This window comes from Panulirus ornatus, chromosome 54 (assembly GCF_036320965.1).
Source record: "Panulirus ornatus isolate Po-2019 chromosome 54, ASM3632096v1, whole genome shotgun sequence".
Lineage (NCBI taxonomy): Eukaryota > Metazoa > Arthropoda > Malacostraca > Decapoda > Palinuridae > Panulirus > Panulirus ornatus.
In genome coordinates this window covers 5,832,276-5,851,650 of record NC_092277.1, presented here as the reverse complement: position 1 = coordinate 5,851,650, position 19,375 = coordinate 5,832,276, and positions in this window count along the sequence as shown.

Below are 19,375 nucleotides of genomic sequence, written 5' to 3'. Positions count from 1 at the left end.
GGTCTGATGTCCTTGAAGGCGAGTTGTCTGATGACCTTATAATCGTGGGTCTAATGGGCTTGAGGGCGTGGTTCTGATGTGCTTGAAGACTAGGTCTAATGGGCTTGAGGGCGAAAGTCTGATGAGCTTGAAGATAGGGTTTAATAGGTTCGAGGTCTAGGGTCTGATGTGCTTGAAGACTAGGGTCTGTTGGGCATGAAGGCGAGGGTGTCAAAGGCTTGAAGGTGAGGATCTGATGGGCTTAAAGGAGAGGGCCTGATGATCTTGAAAGCGAAGGACTGATGGGCTTGAAGGAGAGGGCTTGATTGGCTTCATGGCGAGGGTCTGATGAGATTCAGAGCGAGGATCTGATGGGTTTGAAGGCGAGGGTCTAATGGGCTTGAAGGCGAGGGTCTCATGTGCTTGAAGGCGAAGATCTGACGGGCTTGAAGGCGAGGGTCTCAAGGGCTTGAAGGCGAGAGCCTGATAGGCCTGACAGCGAGGGTCTAATGGCCTGGAAGGAGAGGGTCTTACTGGGCATGAAGGCGAGGGTCTGATGGGCTTGAGGGAGGGGGTCTAATGGGCTTGAATGCGAGGGTCTGATCAGTGTGAAGGCGAAGGGCTGATGGGATTGAAGGTGATGATTTGATTTCCTTGAATGCGAGGGTTTGATGGACTTAAAGGCGAGTGTCTCAGGGCTTGAAGACGAGGATCTGATGGGCTTCAAGGCGAGGTTGTGAGGGGCTTTAAGGCGTGGGTCTGATGGGTTTGAAGGCGAGGTTCTGATGGGCTTGAAGGCGAGGTGTCTGATGAGTTTGAAAGCGTGGGTCTAATGGACTTAAAGGCGAGGGTCTGTTGTGCTTGAAGAATAGGATCTGATGGGTATGAATGCGAAGGTGTCATGGGCTTGAAGGTGAGGATCTGATTGGCTTGAAGGCGAGGGTCTGATGTGCTTGAAGGCGAGGGTCTGATGTGCTTGAAGGCTAGGGCCTAATGGGCTTGACGGCGAAGTTTTGATGGGCATGAAGGCGACGGCCTGATGGGCTTCAAGGCGAGGGTCTGATGGGTTTGATCGTGAGAGTCTAATGGGTTTGAAGACATGGATCTGTTGGGCTTGAGGGCGGGGGTCTGATCGGTGTGAAGGCGAGGGGCTGATGGACTTGAAGGCGATGATCTGATGGGCTTGAAGGCGAGGGTGTGATGCACTTGAAGGCGAGGGTGTGATGCGCTTGAAGGCGAGGGTCTCAAGGGCTTGAAGGCGACGGTGTGAAGGCGAGGAATTGATGGGCTTGAAAGCGATGATCTGATGGGCTTTAAGGGGAAGGTGTGGTGGGCTTGAATGCAAGGGTATGATAGGCTTATAGGAAAGGTTCTTACTGGCATGAAGGCGAGGGTCTGATGGGCTCAAGGCGAGGGTCTGATGGGCTTGAAGGCGACGGCCTGATGTGCTTGAAGGTGAAGGTCTTATAGGCTTAAAGGCGAGGATCTGATGGTCTTGAAGGCGAGGGTCTGATGGGCTTGAAGGCGAGGGTCTCAAGGTCTCTGAAGGCGAGGTCTCAAGGGCTTGAAGGCGAGGGTCTGATGGGCTTGAAGGCGATGTTCACAAGGGCTTGAAGGCGAGAGTCTCATAGGCTTGACGGTGAAGGTTTGATGGGCTTGAAGGCGAGGATCTTACTGGGCATGAATGCGAGGGTATGATGGGTTTGAAGGCGATGGTTGGATAGGCTTCAAGGAGAGGATCTGATGGGCTTGAAGTTATGTGCCTCACTTGCTTGAAGGAGAGGGTCTAATGGGCTTGAAGCCGAAGTGTCTGATGAGTTTGAAAGCGAGGGTTTAATGGGCTTGAAGGCATGGGCCTGTTTTACTTGAAGAAGAGAGTCTGATGGGCATGAAGGCGAGGGTGTCATGGGCTTAAAGGTGAGGATCTGATGGGCTTGAAGGCGAGGGTCTGATGTGCTTGAAGTTGTGGGACTGATGGACTTGAAAGCGAAGGCTTGATGGGCATGAAGACTTGTGCCTAATTGGCCTCAAGGCGGTGGTCTGATGGGCTTTAAGACGAGGGCCTGATGGGCTTGAAGGCGAGGGTCTAATGGCCGTAAATTCGAGGTTCTGACGAGCTTGATCGCGAGGGTCTGATGAGTTTGAAGGCGAGGTTCTGATGGGCCTGAAGGGTAAAGTCTGATGGGCTTGAGGGCGGGGGTCTAATTGGCTTGAAGGCGAGGGTCTGATTGGCGTGAAGGCGAGGGGCTGATGGACTTGAAGGTGAGTGTCTCAGGGGCTTGAAGACGAGGATCTGATGGGCTTCAAGGCGAAGGTGTGATGGGCTTGAATGCAAGGGTATGATAGGCTTATAGGAAAGGTTCTTACTGGACATGAAGGCGAGGGTCTGATGGGCTCAAGGCGAGGGTCCGATGGGCTTGAAGGCGACGGCCTGATGTGCTTGAAGGAGAGGGTCTTATAGGCTTGAAGGCGAGGATCTGATGGGCTTGAAGGCGAGGGTCTGATGGGCTTGAAGGCGAGGGTCTCAAGGTCTCTGAAGGCGAGGTCTCAAGGGCTTGAAGGCGAGGGTCTGATGGGCTTGAAGGCGATGTTCACAAGGGCCTGAAGGCGAGAGTCTCATAGGCTTGACGGTGAAGGTTAGATGGGCTTGAAGGCAAGGGTCTTACTGGGCATGAATGCGAGGGTAGGGACGGCCTGATGTGCTTGAAGGAGAGGGTCTTATAGGCTTGAAGGCGAGGATCTGATGGGCTTGAAGGCGAGGGTCTGATGGGCTTGAAGGCGAGGGTCTCAAGGTCTCTGAAGGCGAGGTCTCAAGGGCTTGAAGGCGAGGGTCTGATGGGCTTGAAGGCGATGTTCACAAGGGCTTGAAGGCGAGAGTCTCATAGGCTTGACGGGTGAAGGTTAGATGGGCTTGAAGGCAAGGGTCTTACTGGGCATGAATGCGAGGGTATGATGGGTTTGAAGGCGATGGTTGGATAGGCTTCAAGGAGAGGATCTGATGGGCTTGAAGTTATGTGCCTCACTTGCTTGAAGGAGAGGGTCTAATGGGCTTGAAGCCGAAGTGTCTGATGAGTTTTAAAGCGTGGGTCTAATGGGCTTGAAGGCATGGGTCTGTTTTACTTGAAGAAGAGGGTCTGATGGGCATGAAGGCGAGGGTGTCATGGGCTTGAAGGCGAGCGTCTCAAGGCCTTGAAGGCGATGGTCAGATGGGCTTGAGGGCGAGGGTCTGATGGGCTTGAAGGAGATGGTCTGTTGGGTTTTGAAGGCGAGGGTTTGATGGCCTTAAAACCGAGGGTCTGATGGGCTTGAAGGCGAGGTTTCTGGTGACTTTGAAAGCGTGGGTCTGATGGCCTTGAAAGCGAGAGTCTGGTGGGCTTGAGGGCGAGGGTCTAATGGGCTTGAAGGCGAGGGTCTGATATGCTTGAAGACTAGGGTCTGATGGGAATGAAGGGGAGGGTGTCATGGGCTTGGAGGTGAGGATCTGATGGGCTTAAAGAAGAGTACCTGGTAATCTTGAAAGAGAAGGACTAATGGGCTTGAAGGTTAGGGCTTGATGTGCTTCAGGGAGAGGGTCTGGTGGGATTCAAGGGAAGGGTCTGATGGGCTTGAAGGCGAGGGTCTAATGGGCTTAGATTTGAGGGCCTGATGAGCTTGATCGCGAGGGTCTGATGAGTTTGTAGGCGAGGGTCTCATGGGTTTGAAGGATAGGGTCTGATTGGCTAAAAGGTATGGGACTGATAATCTTGAGGGCGAGGGTCTGATGGGCTTAAAGGTGAGGGTCTGATGGGCTTGAAGGCCTGGGTCTGATGGAATTGAAGGTGAGGGTCTGATGGGCTTGAAGGCGAGGTCCTGAGGGACTTTAAGGCTAGGGCCTGATGAGCTTGAAGACGAGGGTCTGGTGGGCTTGAACGCAAGAGTCTGATGAGCTTGAACCCAATGTTCTGATGAATTTGAAGGCCAGGGTCTGATGTGCTTCAAGGGAAGTGTCTGATGGGCTGGAATGGAAGGGTTTGATGGGCTTGAAGGCGAGGGTCTGATGGGCTTGAAGGCGAGGGTATCATGGGCCTGAAGGCGAGGATCTGATGGGCTTCAAGGCGAGGGTCCGATGGGCTTGAATGCGAGAGTTTCAAGGGCTTGAAAGCGAGGGTCTGTTGGGTTTGAAGGCGAGGGTCTGATGGCCTTCATCGAGAGGATCTTACTGGGCATGAAGGCGAGAGTCTGATAGGTTTGAAAGCGATGGTCGGATGGTCTTGAAGGATGAGCATAAGGGAAGGTTCTTTGGGGCTTGAAGAATAGGGTCTGATGGGCAGGAAGGCGAGGGTGCCATGGGCTTGAAGGTGACGATCTGATGGGCTTAAAGGGGAGGGCCTGATAATCTTGAAAGTGAAGGACTGATGGGCTTGAGGGCGAGGGCTTGATGTGATTCATGGCGAGGGTCTGATGGGATTCAAGGCTAGGGTCTGATGGGCATGAAGGCTAGTGTCTGATGGGCTTGAAGGCGAGGGTCTATTGTGCTTAAATTCGAGTCTGATGAACTTAATGGCAAGGGTCTGACGAGTTTGAAGGCAAGAGTCTGATGGGTTTGAAGGCAAGGGTGTGATGTGCTAAAAGGTGTGGGACTGATAAGCTTGAAGCGAGGGTCTGATGGGCTTAAAGGTGAGGGTCTGATGTGCTTGAAGGCCTGGGTCTGATAGCCTTGAAGACGAAGGTTGAAGGTGAGGTCCTGAGGGGCTTTAACGCTAGGGTCTGATGAGCTTGAAGACGAGGGTCTGATGGGCTTGAAGGCAAGAGTTTGATGGTCTTGAATTTGAGTGTCTGATGGGCTTGAACCCGATGTTCTGATGGGTGTGAAGACCAGGGTCTGATGTGCTTCGAGGGAAGGGCCTGATGGGCTGGGAGGGAAGGATTTGATGGGCTTGAAGTCGAGGGTCTGATCGGAATGAGGGCGGGCGGTCTGTTGGGCTTGAGGGCGGGGGTTTGTTGGGCTTGAGGGCGAGGGTCTGATGGGCTTGAAGGCGAGGATCTGATGGGCTTCAAGGCGAGTGTCCGTTGGGCTTGAATGCGAGAGTTTCAAGGGCTTGAAAGGGAGGGTTTGTTGGGTTTGAAGGCGAGGGTCTGATGGGCCTGAAGGGTAAAGTCTGATGGGCTTGAGGGCGGGGGTCTAATTGGCTTGAAGGCGAGGGTCTGATTGGCGTGAAGGCGAGGGGCTGATGGACTTGAAGGCGAGTGTCTCAGGGGCTTGAAGACGAGGATCTGATGGGCTTCAAGGCGAAGGTGTGATGGGCTTGAATGCAAGGGTATGATAGGCTTATAGGAAAGGTTCTTACTGGACATGAAGGCGAGGGTCTGATGGGCTCAAGGCGAGGGTCCGATGGGCTTGAAGGCGACGGCCTGATGTGCTTGAAGGAGAGGGTCTTATAGGCTTGAAGGCGAGGATCTGATGGGCTTGAAGGCGAGGGTCTGATGGGCTTGAAGGCGAGGGTCTCAAGGTCTCTGAAGGCGAGGGTCTCAAGGTCTCTGAAGGCGAGGGTCTCAAGGGCTTGAAGGCGAGGGTCTGATAGGCTTGAAGGCGATGTTCACAAGGGCTTGAAGGCGAGTCTCTCATAGGCTTGACGGTGAAGGTTAGATGGGCTTGAAGGCAAGGGTCTTACTGGGCATGAATGCGAGGGTATGATGGGTTTGAAGGCGATGGTTGGATAGGCTTCAAGGAGAGGATATGATGGGCTTGAAGTTATGTGCCTCACTTGCTTGAAGGAGAGGGTCTAATGGGCTTGAAGCCGAAGTGTCTGATGAGTTTTAAAGCGTGGGTCTAATGGGCTTGAAGGCATGGGTCTGTTTTACTTGAAGAAGAGGGTCTGATGGGCATGAAGGCGAGGGTGTCATGGGCTCAAAGGTGAGGATCTGATGGGCTTGAAGGCGAGGGTCTGATGTGCTTGAAGGTGTGGGACTGATGGACTTGAAAGCGAAGGTTTGATGGGCATGAAGACTTGTGCCTAATTGGCCTCAAGGCGGTGGTCGGATGGGCTTTAAGACGAGGGCCTGATGGGCTTGAAGGCGAGGGTCTAATGGCCTTAAATTCGAGGTTCTGATGAGCTTGATCGCGAGGGTCTGATGAGTTTGAAGGCGAGGTTCTGATGGGCCTGAAGGGTAAAGTCTGATGGGCTTGAGGGCGGGGGTCTAATTGGCTTGAAGGCGAGGGTCTGATAGGCGTGAAGGCGAGGGGCTGATGGGCTTGAAGGCGATGATCTGATGGACTCGAAAGCGATGATCTGATGGACTTGAAGGCGAGTGTCTCAGGGGCTTGAAGACGAGGATCCGATGGGCTTGAGGGCGAGGGCCTGATGGGCTTGAAGGAGAGGGTCTTACTGGGCATGAAGGAGACGGTATGGTGGGTTTGAAATCTATGGTATGATGGGTTTCAAGGAGAGGGTCTGATGGGCTTGAAGGAGATGGTCTGTTGGGTTTTGAAGGCGAGGGTTTGATGGCCTTGAAACCGAGGGTCTGATGGGCTTGAAGGCGAGGTTTCTGGTGACTTTGAAAGCGTGGGTCTGATGGCCTTGAAAGCGAGAGTCTGGTGGGCTTGAGGGCGAGGGTCTAATGGGCTTGAAGGCGAGGGTCTGATATGCTTGAAGACTAGGGTCTGATGGGAATGAAGGGGAGGGTGTCATGGGCTTGGAGGTGAGGACCTGATGGGCTTAAAGAAGAGTACCTGGTAATCTTGAAAGAGAAGGACTAATGGGCTTGAAGGTTAGGGCTTGATGTGCTTCAGGGAGAGGGTCTGGTGGGATTCAAGGGAAGGGTCTGATGGGCTTGAAGGCGAGGGTCTAATGGGCTTAAATTTGAGGGCCTGATGAGCTTGATCGCGAGGGTCTGATGGGCTTAAAGGTGAGGGTCTGATGGGCTTGAAGGCCTGGGTCTGATGGAATTGAAGGTGAGGGTCTGATGGGCTTGAAGGCGAGGTCCTGAGGGACTTTAAGGCTAGGGCCTGATGAGCTTGAAGACGAGGGTCTGGTGGGCTTGAACGCAAGAGTCTGATGGGCTTGAACCCAATGTTCTGATGGATTTGAAGGCCAGGGTCTGATGTGCTTCAAGGGAAGTGTCTGATGGGCTGGAATGGAAGGGTTTGATGGGCTTGAAGGCGAGGGTCTGATGGGCTTGAAGGCGAGGGTATCATGGGCCTGAAGGCGAGGATCTGATGGGCTTCAAGGCGAGGGTCCGATGGGCTTGAATGCGAGAGTTTCAAGGGCTTGAAAGCGAGGGTCTGTTGGGTTTGAAGGCGAGGGTCTGATGGCCTTCATCGAGAGGATCTTACTGGGCATGAAGGCGAGAGTCTGATGGGTTTGAAAGCGATGGTCGGATGGTCTTGAAGGATGAGCATGAAGGAAGATTCTTTGGGGCTTGAAGAATAGGGTCTGATGGTCAGGAAGGCGAGGGTGCCATGGGCTTGAAGGTGACGATCTGATGAGCTTAAAGGGGAGGGCCTGATAATCTTGAAAGTGAAGGACTGATGGGCTTGAGGGCGAGGGCTTGATGTGATTCATGGCGAGGGTCTGATGGGATTCAAGGCTAGGGTCTGATGGGCTTGAAGGCGAGGGTCTGATGGGATTAAAGGCTAGGGTCTGATGGTCATGAAGGCTAGTGTCTGATGGGCTTGAAGGCGAGGGTCTGATCGGAATGAGGGCGGGTGGTCTGTTGGGCTTGAGGGCGGGGGTTTGTTGGGCTTGAGGGCGAGGGTCTGATGGGCTTGAAGGCGAGGATCTGATGGGCTTCAAGGCGAGGGTCCGTTGGGCTTGAATGCGAGAGTTTCAAGGGCTTGAAAGCGAGGGTCTGTTAGGTTTGAAGGCGAGGGTCTGATAGCCTTCATCGAGAGGATCTTACTGGGCATGAAGGCGAGAGTCTGATGGGTCTGAAGGCGATGGTCGGATGGTCTTGAAGGATGAGCATGAAGGAAGGTTCTTTGGGGCTTGATGGCTATGGTTTGATGGGCCTAAAGGCGAGTGTCTGATGGGCCCGAAGGCAAGGACCTGATGGGCTTGAAGAAGGGGTTTGATGGGCAGGAAGGCGAGGGTGTTATGGGCTTGAAGGTGAGGATATGATGGGCTTAAAGGCGAGGGCCTGATAATCTTGAAAGCGAAGGACTGATGGGCCTGAGGGCAAGGGCTTGATTGTATTCATGGTGAGGGTCTGATGGGATTCAAGGCTAGGGTCTGATGGGCTTTAAGGCCAGGGTCTGATGAGTTTGAAGGCGAGGGTCTGATGGGCTAAAAGGTGCGGGACTCAAAAGCTTGAAGGCGAGGGTCTGATAGGCTTAAAGGTGAGGGTCTGATGGGCTTGAAGGCCTGGGTCTGATAGCCTTGAAGGCGCGGGCTTGAAGGCAAGGTTCTGAGGGGCTTGGAGGCTAGTGCCTGATGAGCTTGAAGACGAGGGTCTGATGGGCTTGAAGGCAAGAGTCTGATGGGCTTGAACCCGATGTTCTGATGGGTGTGAAGGCACGGTCTTATGTGCTTCAAGGGAAGGGTCTCATGGGCTGGAAGGGAAGAGTCTGATGGGCTTGAAGGCGAGGGTCTGATAGGCTTGACAGAGAGTGTCTGATGAGCTCGAAGGAGAGGGTCTGATGGGCTTGATGGCAAGGATCTGGTGGGCTTGAGGCCGAGGGTCTGATGGGCTTGAGGGTGGGGGTCTGTTGGGCTTGAAGGCGAGGGTCTGATGGGTGTGAAGGTTAGGAGCTAATGGACTTGAAGTCGCGAATCCGATGGGCTTCAAGGAGGTCTTACTGGGCATGAAGGCGAGGGTCTGATGGGTTTACAGGCGATGGTCTGATGGGCTTAAAGGCGAGGGTCTGTTGGACTCGAAGGTGGGATCTGATGGGTTTGAAGCAGAGGGCGTGGGGGGCTTCAAGGCTAGGAGCCTGATGGGCTTGAAGACGATGGTCAGATGGCTTAAAGGCGAGAGTCTCATGGGTTTGAAGGCGAGGGTCTCATGGGCTTGAATGCGAGGATCTGATGGACTTGAAGGCGACGGTCTGATGGACTTGAAGGCGACGGTCTCAAGGGCTTGAAGGCGAGGGTCTGATAGGCTTGACGGCGAGGGTGTGATGGGCTTGAAGGAGAGGGTCGTACTGGGCATGAATTTGAGGGTCTGATGGGTTTGAATGGGACGGTCGGATTGGCTTCAATTTAAGGACATGATGGGCTTGAAGGCGAGGGTCAGATGGGCTTGAAGGTGAGGGTAAGATGGAAATGAAACCGTGGGTCTCATTGGCTTGAAGGCAAGGATCTGATGGACTTGAAGGCGAGGGTCTGATGGGTTTGAGGGCAAGGGTCTCAAGGGCTTGAAGGCAAGGGTCTGATAGACTTGAAAGCGAGGGTCTGATGAGCTTGAAGGCGAGGGTCTTAGGGGCGTGAAAACGAGGGTCTGATAGGCTCAACGGCGAGGATCTGATGGGCTTGAAGGAGAGGGTCACATGGGCATGAAAGCGAGGGTCTGATGGGCTTGAAGGGGATGGTCGGATTGGCTCAATTCGAGGATTTGATGGGCTTGAAGGCGTGTGCCTGACCTGCTAGAAGGCGAGAGTCTGATGATCTTGAAAGTGAGGGTCTGGTAGGCTTGAAGGAGGGGATCTGTTGGGCTTGAGGGCGAGGGTCTGATGGATTTGGGGGTGGGGGTCTGATAGGTTTGAAGGCGAGGATCTCAAGGGCGTGAAAACTAGGGTCTGAAAGGCTTGAAGGCGAGGGTCTGATGTGCTTGAAGACTAGGGTCTGATGGGCATGAAGGCGATGGTTTCATGGGCTTGAAGGTGAGGATCTGATGGGTTTGAAGTCAAGGGTCTGATGGGCTTGAAAGCGAAGTCATGATGGGCTTCAAATCGAGGGTCTGATTGGCTTCAAAGCGAGGATGTGATGGGTTTGAAGGCGAGGGTCTGATGGGCTTGAAGGCGAGGGTCCTCAAGGGCTTGAAAGCGAGGGTCTGATAGGCTGGACGGTAAGGGTCTGATGGGCTTGAAGGAGAGGGTCTTACTGGGCATGAAGGCGAGGGTCTGATGGGTTTGAAGGCGATGGTCGGATGGGCTTGAATGCGAGGATCTGATGGGCTTGAAGGCTTAAGCCTAACCTGCTTGAAGGCAAGGGATTGATAAGCTTGAAGGAAGAGTCTGCTATGTTTGAAGGCTAGGGTCTGATGTGCTTGAAGGTGACCGTCTGATAGGGTTGAAGTCGAGTGTCTGATGGGTTTGAAGGCGAGGTGTCTGATGAGTTTGAAAGTATGGGTCTAATGGGCTTGAAGGCGAGGGCCTGTTGTGCTTGAAGAAGAGAGTATGATGGGCATGAAGGCGAGGGTGTCATGGGCTTGAAGCTGAGCATCTGATTTGCTTGAAGAGGAGGGTCTGATGTGCTTGAAGGCTAGGGCTTGATGGTCTTGAAGGCAAAGGTTTGATGGGGTTCAAGGCAAGGGTCTGATGAGCTTCAAGGCGTGGGTGTAATGGGCTTACGTTCGAGGGTCTGATATGCTTGATCGAGAGGGTCTGATGGGTTTGAAAGTAAGTGTTTGCTGGGTTTGAAGGTAAGGGTCTGATGGGCTTAAAGGCGAGGGTCTGCTGGGCTTGAGGGCATGGGTCTGATGGGCTTGAGGGCGAGTGTTTGATCCATGTGAAGGCGAGGGATTGATGAGTTTGAATGCGAGGGTCTGATGGGCTTGAAGATAAGGATCTCATGGGTTTGAAGGCGAAGATCTGATGGGCTTGAAGGTAAGGGTCTGATGGGCTTGAAGGCGAGGGTCTGATAGGCATGACGGCGAGGGTCTGATGGGCTTAAAGGAGAGGGTCTTACTGGGCATGAAGGCGAGTGTCTTACTGTGCATGAAGGCGAGGGTATGATGGGCATGAAGGCGAGGGTATGATGGGTTTCAAGGCGAGGATCTGAATGGGCTTGAAGTTATGTGCCTGACCTGCTTGAAGGCGAGGGTCTGATGAGATTGAAGGAATTGTCTCCTGGGCTTGAAGACTAGGGTCTGATGAGCTTGAAAGCTAGCGTCTGATGAGCTTGAAGTCGAAGCGTCTGATGAGTTTGAAAGTGTGGGTCTAATGGGCTTGACGGGGAGGGTCTGTTGTGCTGGAAGAGGGTCTGATGGGTATGAAGGCAAGGGTGTCATGGGCTTGAAGGTGTCTATCTGTTGGGCTTGAAGGTAAGGGTCTGATGGGCTTGAAGGCGAAGGTTTTATGGGCATGAAGACTTGGGCCTGATTGGGCTCAAGGCGAGGGTTTGATGGACTTTAAGGCTAGGAACTGATGGGCTTTAAGGCGAGGGTCTGATGGGCTTGAAGGAGAGGGTCGTACTGAGCATGAATTTGAGGGTCTGATGGGTTTGAATGGGACGGTCGGATTGGCTTCAATTTAAGGACGTGATGGGCTTGAAGGCGAGGGTCAGATGGGCTTGAAGGTGAGGGTAAGATGGAAATGAAATCTAGGGTCTCATTGACTTGAAGGTAAGGATCTGATGGACTTGAAGGCGAGGGTCTGATGAGCTTGAAGGCGAGGGTCTGATGGGTTTGAGGGCGAGGGTCTCAAGGGCTTGAAGGCAAGGGTCTGATAGACTTGAAGGCGAGGGTCTGATGAGCTTGAAGGCGAGGGTCTCAGGGGCGTGAAAACGAGGGTCTGATAGGCTCAACGGCGAGGATCTGATGGGCTTGAAGGAGAGGGTCACATGGGCATGAAAGCGAGGGTCTAATGGGCTTGAAGGGGATAGTCGGATTGGCTCAATTCGAGGATTTGATGGGCTTGAAGGCGTGTGCCTGACCTGCTAGAAGGCGAGAGTCTGATGATCTTGAAAGTGTGGGTCTGGTAGGCTTGAAGGAGGGGATCTGTTGGGCTTGAGGGCGAGGGTCTGATGGATTTGGGGGTGGGGGTCTGATAGGTTTGAAGGCGAGGATCTCAAGGGCGTGAAAACTAGGGTCTGAAAGACTTGAAGGCGAGGGTTTTATGGGCATGAAGACTTGGGCCTGATTGGGCTCAAGGCGAGGGTTTGATGGACTTTAAGGCTAGGGACTGATGGGCTTGAAGCCGAGGGTCTAATGTGCTTAAATTCGAGGTCTGATGGGCTTGATCACTAGGGTCTGATGGACTTGAAGGCGAGGGTCTGATGGGCTTTAAGGCGAGGGTCTGATGGGCTTGAGGGCGGGGGTCTGATTGGTTTGAAGGCGAGGATCTGATCGGTGTGAAGGCCAGGGGCTGATGGGCTTGAAGGCGATGATCTGATGAGCTTGAAGGCGAGGGTCTGATGGGCTTGAAGGTGAGGGCCTGATGGGCTTGAAGGAGAGGGTCTTACTGGGCATGAAGGCGACTGTATGATGGCTTTGAAGTCCATGGTCTGATGGGTTTCAAGGAAAGGAACTGATGGGCTTGAAGGCGAGGAACTAATGGGCTTGATGGCGAGGGTCTGATGGGCTTGAAGGAGAGGGTCTGCTGGGTTTTGAAGGCGAGGGTTTGATGGCCTTGAAAGCGAGGTTCTGATGGGCTTGAAGGCGAGGTGTCTGATGACTTTGAAAGTGTGGGTCTGATGGCCTTGAAGGCGAGGGTCTAATGGGCTTGAAGGCGAGGGTCTAATGTGCTTGAAGACTAGGGTCTGATGGGCTTGAAGGCGAGGGTGTCATGGGCTTGATGGCGAGGATCTCGTGGGCTTAAAGGCGAGGGCCTGATAATGTTGAAAGTGAAGGACTTACGGGCTTGAAGGCGAGAGCTTGGTGGGTTTCATGGCGAGGGTCTGATGGGACTCATGGTGAGGTCCTGATGGGCTTGAAGGCCAGGGTCTGATGGGCTTGAAGGCGAGGGTCTAATTGGCTTAAATTTGAGGGTCTGATGAGCTTGATGGCGAAGGTCTGATGGCTAAATGGTGTGGGCTTGATAAGCTGGGAGGCGAGGATCTGATGTGCTTAAAGGTGAGGGTCTGATGAGCATGAAGGCCTGCGTCTGATGGCCTTGAAGGCGAGAATCTGATGGTTTTGAAGGCGAGGTCCTATGGGGCTTGAAGGCTAGGGCCTGATAGGCTTAAAGACGAGGGTCTGATCGGCTTGAAGGGAAGAGTCTGATGGGTTGACTTTGAATGTCTAATGGGCTTGAACCCGGTGTTCTGATGGGTTTGAAAGCCAGGGTCTAATGTGCTTCAAAGGAAGGGTCTGATAGGCTTGAAGGCAAAGGTTTGATGGGCTTGAAGGCTGGTGTCTGATAGGCTTGTGGGCGGGGGTCTGTTGGGATTGAAGGCGAAGGTCTAATGGGCTTGAAGGCGAGGGTCTTATGGGCCTAAAGGTGAGGATGTGATGGGCTTCAAGGCAAGGGTCTGATGGGCTTCAAGGCGAGGGTCTGATGGGCTATAAGGCGAGAGTCTCAACAGCTTGAAGGCGAGGGTCCGATGGGCTTGAAGGCCAAGGTGTCATAGACTTCAAGGAGAGGTTCTTACTGGGCATTAAGGTAAAGGTCTGATGGGTTTGAAGGCGATGACCGGATGGGCTTCAAGGCAAGGATCTGATGGGTTTGGAGGCGAATGTCTGATGGGCTTGAGGGATGATCATTAAGGAAGGGTCTGCGGGTTTGATGGCTATAGTCCGATGGGCCTAAAGGCGGGTGTCTGATGGGCTTGAAGGCGAGGGTCTGAAGGGGATTGAAGGCGAGGTCGCTGATGAGTTTGAAAGCGTGGGCCTAATGGGTTTGAAGGTGAAGGTCTGGCGTGCTTGAAGAAGAGGGTCTGATGGGCATGAAGGCGAGGGTGTCATGGGCTTGAAAGTGAGGATCTGATGGGCTTGAAAGCGATGGTCTGATAGGCTTGAAGTAAAGGGCCTGATGTGTCTGATGGGGTTGAGGGTGACGTTCTGATGGGCTGAAAGGCGTGGGAATGATAGGCTTGAATGCGATAGACAAAACGGGCTTGAAGGCGAGGGTGTGATGGGCTTAATGGCGAGAGTGTGATGGGCTTTAAGGCGAGGATCTGATGGACTCGAAGGTGGGGTGGGATGGTCTTGAAGCCGAGGGCCTGAGGGGCTTCAAGGCTTGGGCTTCATGGGGTTCAAGACAATTGTCTGACGTGCTTGAAGGCGAGAGTCTGATGGGCTTGAATTCGAGTGTCTAATGGGCTTGAGTGCGATGTTCTGTTGGTTTGGAGGCCAGATTCTGATGGGCTTGAAAGCGAGGGTGTGATGGGCTTGAAGACGTGGGTCTGATGGGCTTGAAGGTGAGGGTCTGATGGGCTTGAAGGAGAGGATCTGGTGGGCTTGAGGGCAAGGGTCTGATGGACTTGAGGCGGAGGTCTGATAGGCTTGCAGGTAGGGTGTGATGGGCGTGAAGGCGAGGAGCTGATGGGCTTTAAGGTGGGGGTTTTATAGGCGTGAAAGCGAGGGATTTATGGGCGTGAAAGCGAGGGTCTGATAGGCTGAAGGCGAGGGTCTGGTAGGCTTGAAGGAAAGGGTCGTGCTGTGCATGAAGGCTTGCGTGTGATTGGCTTCATGGCGAGGGTCTGATGGGTTTGAAGGTGAGTACCTGATGGGCTTGAGGGCAAAGGTGTTATAGGCTTGAAGGCAATAGACAAAACGGCTTTGAAGGCGATGAGCTGATGAGTTTGAAGGCGAGGGACTCATAGGCTTGAAGGCGAGGAGCTGGTGAGTTTGAAGGCGAGGGTCTCATAGGCTTGAAGGCGAGGGTCTGATAGGCTCGACGGTGAGTCTGATGGGCTTGAAGGAGTGGGTCTGATGGGCTTCAAGACGAAAATCTGGTGGGTTTGAGGGCTAAGTTTTGATTGGCTTGAGGGCAGGGGTCTGTTGGGCTTGAATGCAAGGGACTGATGGGTGTGAAGGTGAAGAGCTGAAGGGCTTTAAGGCGAGGATCTGACGAGATTCAAGGAGAGGGTCGTACTGGGCATGAAGGCGACCGTCTAATGGGTTTGAAGGCGATGGTCGGATGGGCTTCAAGGCGAGGGTCTTGTGGGCTTGAAGGCGAGGGCCTGATGTGCTTGAAGGCGCTCTTTTAGGCTTGAAGGCAATAGACAAAACGGCCTTGAAAGCGAGGATCTGATGGGCTTGAAGGCGAGGGTCTGATAGGCTTGACTGCGAGGGTCTGATGGGCTTGAAGGAGAGGGTCTTATTGGGCATGGAGGCGAGGGTCTGATGGGTTTGAAGGCGATGGCAGGTTAGGCTTGAAGGCGTGTGGCTGACCTGCTTGAAGGCGAGGATTGATGAGCTTGAAAGAAGGGTCTACTATGTTTGAAGACAAGGGTCTGATGGGCTTGAAGATGAGCGTCTGATGGGCTTGAGGTCGAGGGTTTGATCGGCTGGAAGGTGAGGTGTCTGATAAGTTTGAAAGCATGGGTCTCATGGGCTTGAAGACGAGGGTCTGTTGTGCTTGAAGAAGAGAGTCTGGTGAGCATGAAGGCGAGGGTGTCATGGGCTTGAAGGTGAGGATCTGATGGGCTTGAAGACGAGGGTCTGATGTGCTTGAAGGCGAGAGTCTGATGGGCTTGAGTGCGAAGTTCTGATGGGTCTGAAGACCAGAGTCTGATGGGCTTGAAGAGAACGGTGTGATAGGTGTGATGGGCTTTAAACGTGGATCTGATGGGCTTGAAGGTGAGGGTCTAATGGTCTTGAGGGTGACTGTCTGATGGGCTTGAAGGAGATCTGGTGGGTATGAGAGCGAGGGTCTGATGGATTTGCGGGCTGGGGTCTGATAGGCTTGAAGGCGAGAGTATGATGGGCTTTAAGGCGAGGGTTTTATGGGCGTGAAGGCGATGGTCTGATAGGCTTGAAGGAATGGGTCTTACTGCGCATGAAGAACGTGGGTGTGATGGGCTTCATGTCGAAGGTCTGATGGGCTTTAAGGCAAGTGCCTGATGGGCTTGAAGGCGATAGACAAACGGCCTTGAAGGCGAGGAGTTGATGGGCTTGAAGGCGAGGGTGTCATAGGCTTGAAGGCGAGGGTCTCATGGGCTTGAAGGCGAGGATCTGGTGGGTTCGAGGTAGAGGGTCTGATGGGCTTGAAGGCGAGGGTCTGATGGGTGTGTAGGTGAGGAGCTAAAGGGCTTTAAGGGCTTCAAGGAGAGAGTCTTACTGGACATGAAGGCAAGGGTCTGATGGGTTTGAAGGCGATGGTCGGATGGGTTTCAAGGCGAGGGTAATATGGGCTTATAGGTGACGGTCTGATGGACTTGAAGGCGATGGCCTGATGGGCTTAAAGGAGAAAGTCTTATAAGCTTGGAGGCGATATATAAAACGGCCTTGAAGGCTAGGATCTGATGGGCTTGAAGGCGACCGTCTGGTGGGCTTGAAGGCGAAGGTCTGATGGGTTTGAAGGCGATGGTCGGATGGGATTGAAGGCGAATATCTGATGGGCTTGAAGGCGTGTCCCTAACTTGCTTGAAGGCGAGGGATTGACGAGCATGAAGGAAGGTTTTGTTATGTTTGAAGACTACGGTCTGATGGGCTTGACGTCGAGGGTCTGATGGGCTTAAAGGCGAGGTGTCTGATGAATTTGAAAGCATCGGTCTAATGGGCTTGAAGGCGAGGGTCTGTTGTTGTTGAAGAAGGGGGTCTGATGGGCATGAAGGCGAGGGTAGCATGGGCTTGAAGGTGAGGATCTGATTGGCTTGATGACGAGAGTCTGATATGTTTGAAGGAGAGGGCCTGATGGGCTTGAAGGCCATGCTCAGATGGGTTTGAAGGCGAGGATCTGATGGACCTGAAGGCGAGGGTCTGATATGCTCAACGGCGAGGGTCTCATGGGCTTGAAGGAGAGGGTCTTACAGGGTAAGAAGGCAAGGGTGTGATGGGTTTCAATGCGATGGTCGGATTGGCTTCAATTCGAGGAACTGATGGGCTTGAAATCCTGTGCCTAACATGCTTGAAGGCGAGGGCCTGATGAGCTTGAAGGAAGGGTCTGCTGGGCATGAAGGCTAGGGTCTGATGGGCTTGAAGGCGAGAGTCTGATGGGCTTGAAGGAAAGGTGTCTGATGAGTTTTAAATCGTGGTTCTAATGGGCTCGAAGGCGAAGGTCTACTGTGCTTGACGAAAAGGGTCTGATGGGTTTGAAGGCGAGGGTCTGATGGGCTTGAAGGCGAGGGTCTGATGGGCTTGAGGGCGAGGGTATGATGGGCTTGAGGGCGAGGGCATGATGGACCTGAACGCAAAGTCTTGATGGGCCTCAAATCGAGGGTCTGATTGGCTTGAAGGGGAGTGCCTGATGGGCTTGAAGGCTCAGGTCTGATGGGCTTGAAGGCGAGGGTCTGATAGGCTTGAAGGCGAGGGTCTGGTGGGCTTGAAGGAGAGGGTCTTACTGGGCATGAAGGCATGTGGCTGACCTGCTTGACGGCGAGGGATTTATGAGCTTGAAGGAAGGGTCTACTATGTTTGAAGACAAGTGTCCGATTGGCTTGAAGGTGAGCGTCTGATGGGCTTTAAGTCGAGGGTCTGATCGGTTTGAAGGTGAGGTGTCTGACATGGGTCTAATGGGCTTGAAGGCGAGGGTCTGTTGTGCTTGAAGAAGAGAGTCTGATGGGCATGAAGGCGAGGGTGTCATGGGCTTGAAGGTGAAGATCTGATGGGCTTGAAGACGAGGGTCTAATGTGCTTGAAGGCGAGAGTCTGATGGGCTTGAATTAGTGTGTGTACTGGGTTTGAGCGCAATTTTCTGATGGGTCTGAAGACCAGAGTGTGATGGGCTTGAAGAGAAAGGTGTGATAGGTGTGATGGGCTTTAAAGGTGGGTCTGAAGGGTTTGAGGGGAAGGGTCTAATGGTCTTGAAGGTGAATGTTTGATGGGCTTGAAGGAGGGGATCTGGTGGGTTTGAGAGCTAGGGTCTGATGGATTTGCGGGATGGGGTGTGATAGGCTTGAAGGCAAGGGTCTGATGGGCCTTGAGGGCGAGGAGCGTCTGATATGCTGGGCTTGAAGGCCTGTGACTAACATGCGATGATATGATGATCTTGAAGGAAGGGTCTGCTGGGCATGAAGGCTAGGGTCTGATGGGCTTGAATGCCTGTGTCTAACATGCTTGAAGCGAGGGGTTTATGGCGTGAAGGCGATGGTCTGATAGGCTTGAAGGAAAGGGTCTTACTGCGCATGAAGAACGTGGGTGTGATGGGCTTCATGTCGAGGGTCTGATGGGCTTTAGGGATAGTGCCTGCTTGGCATGAAGGCGATAGACAAAACGGCCTTGAAGGCGAGGAGTTAATGGGCTTGAAGACGAGGGTGTCATAGGGTTGAAGGCGAGGGTCTGATGGGCTTAAAGGCGAGGATCTGGTGGGCTCGAGGTATAGGGTCTGATGGGCTTGAGGGCGAGGGTCTGATGGGTGTGAACGTGAGGAGCTGAAGGGCTTTAAGGGCTTCATGGAGAGGGTCTTACTGGACATGAAGGTGAGGGTTTGATGGGTTTGAAGGCGATGGTCGGATGGGTTTCAAGGCGAGGGTATGATGGGCTTAAAGGTGAGGGTCTGATGGGCTTAAAGGAGAAAGTCTTATAAGCTTGGAGGCGATATATAAAACGGCCTTGAAGGCTAGGATCTGATGGGCTTGAAGGCGAGCGTCTGAAGGGCTTGAAGGCGAGCGTCTGATGGGCTTGAAGGCGAGCGTCTGGTGGGCTTGAAGGCGAGGATCTGATGGACTTGAAGGCGAGGATCTGATGGACTTGACGGCGAGGGTCTGGTGGGCTTGAGGCGAGGATCTGATGGACTTGACGGCGAGGGTCTGATGGGCTTGAAGGAGAGGGTCTTATTGAGCATGAAGGCGAGGGTCTGATGGGTTTGAAAGCGATGGTCGGATGGGCTTGATGGCGAGGATCTGATGGGCTTGAAGACGAGGATCTGATGGGCTTGAAGGCGTGTGCCTGACGTGCTTGAAGTCGAGGGACTGACGAACTTGAAGAAAGGGTCTGCTATGATTGAAGGCTAGGGTCTGATGGGCTTGAAGTCGAGGGTCTGATGGGCTTAAAGGTGAGGTGTCTGATGAATTTGAAAGCATTGGTTTAATGGGCTTGAAGGCGAGGGTCTGTTGTTCTTGAAGACGAGGGTCTGATATGCTTGAAGGAAAGGGTCTGATGGGTTTGAAGAAGATTTGATAGGTTTGAAGGCGAGGGCCTGATGGGCTTGAAGGCGTGGGTCTGATGGGCTTGAAGGTGTGGATCAAATGGGCTAAAATTCGAGGGTCTTATCGGCTTGATCGAGAGGGTCTGCAGGTAAGGGTCTGATGTGCTTGAAGGCGAGGATCTGCTAGGCTTGAGGGCATAGGTCTGATGGGCTTGAGGGCGGGTGCCTGATGGACTTGAAGGCGAGGGTCTGATGGTTGTGAGGGTCAGGAGTTGAAGGGCTTTAAGGCAAGGATCTGATTGACTTCAAGGAGAGGGTCTTACTGGGCATGAAGGTGAGGGTCTGATGGGTT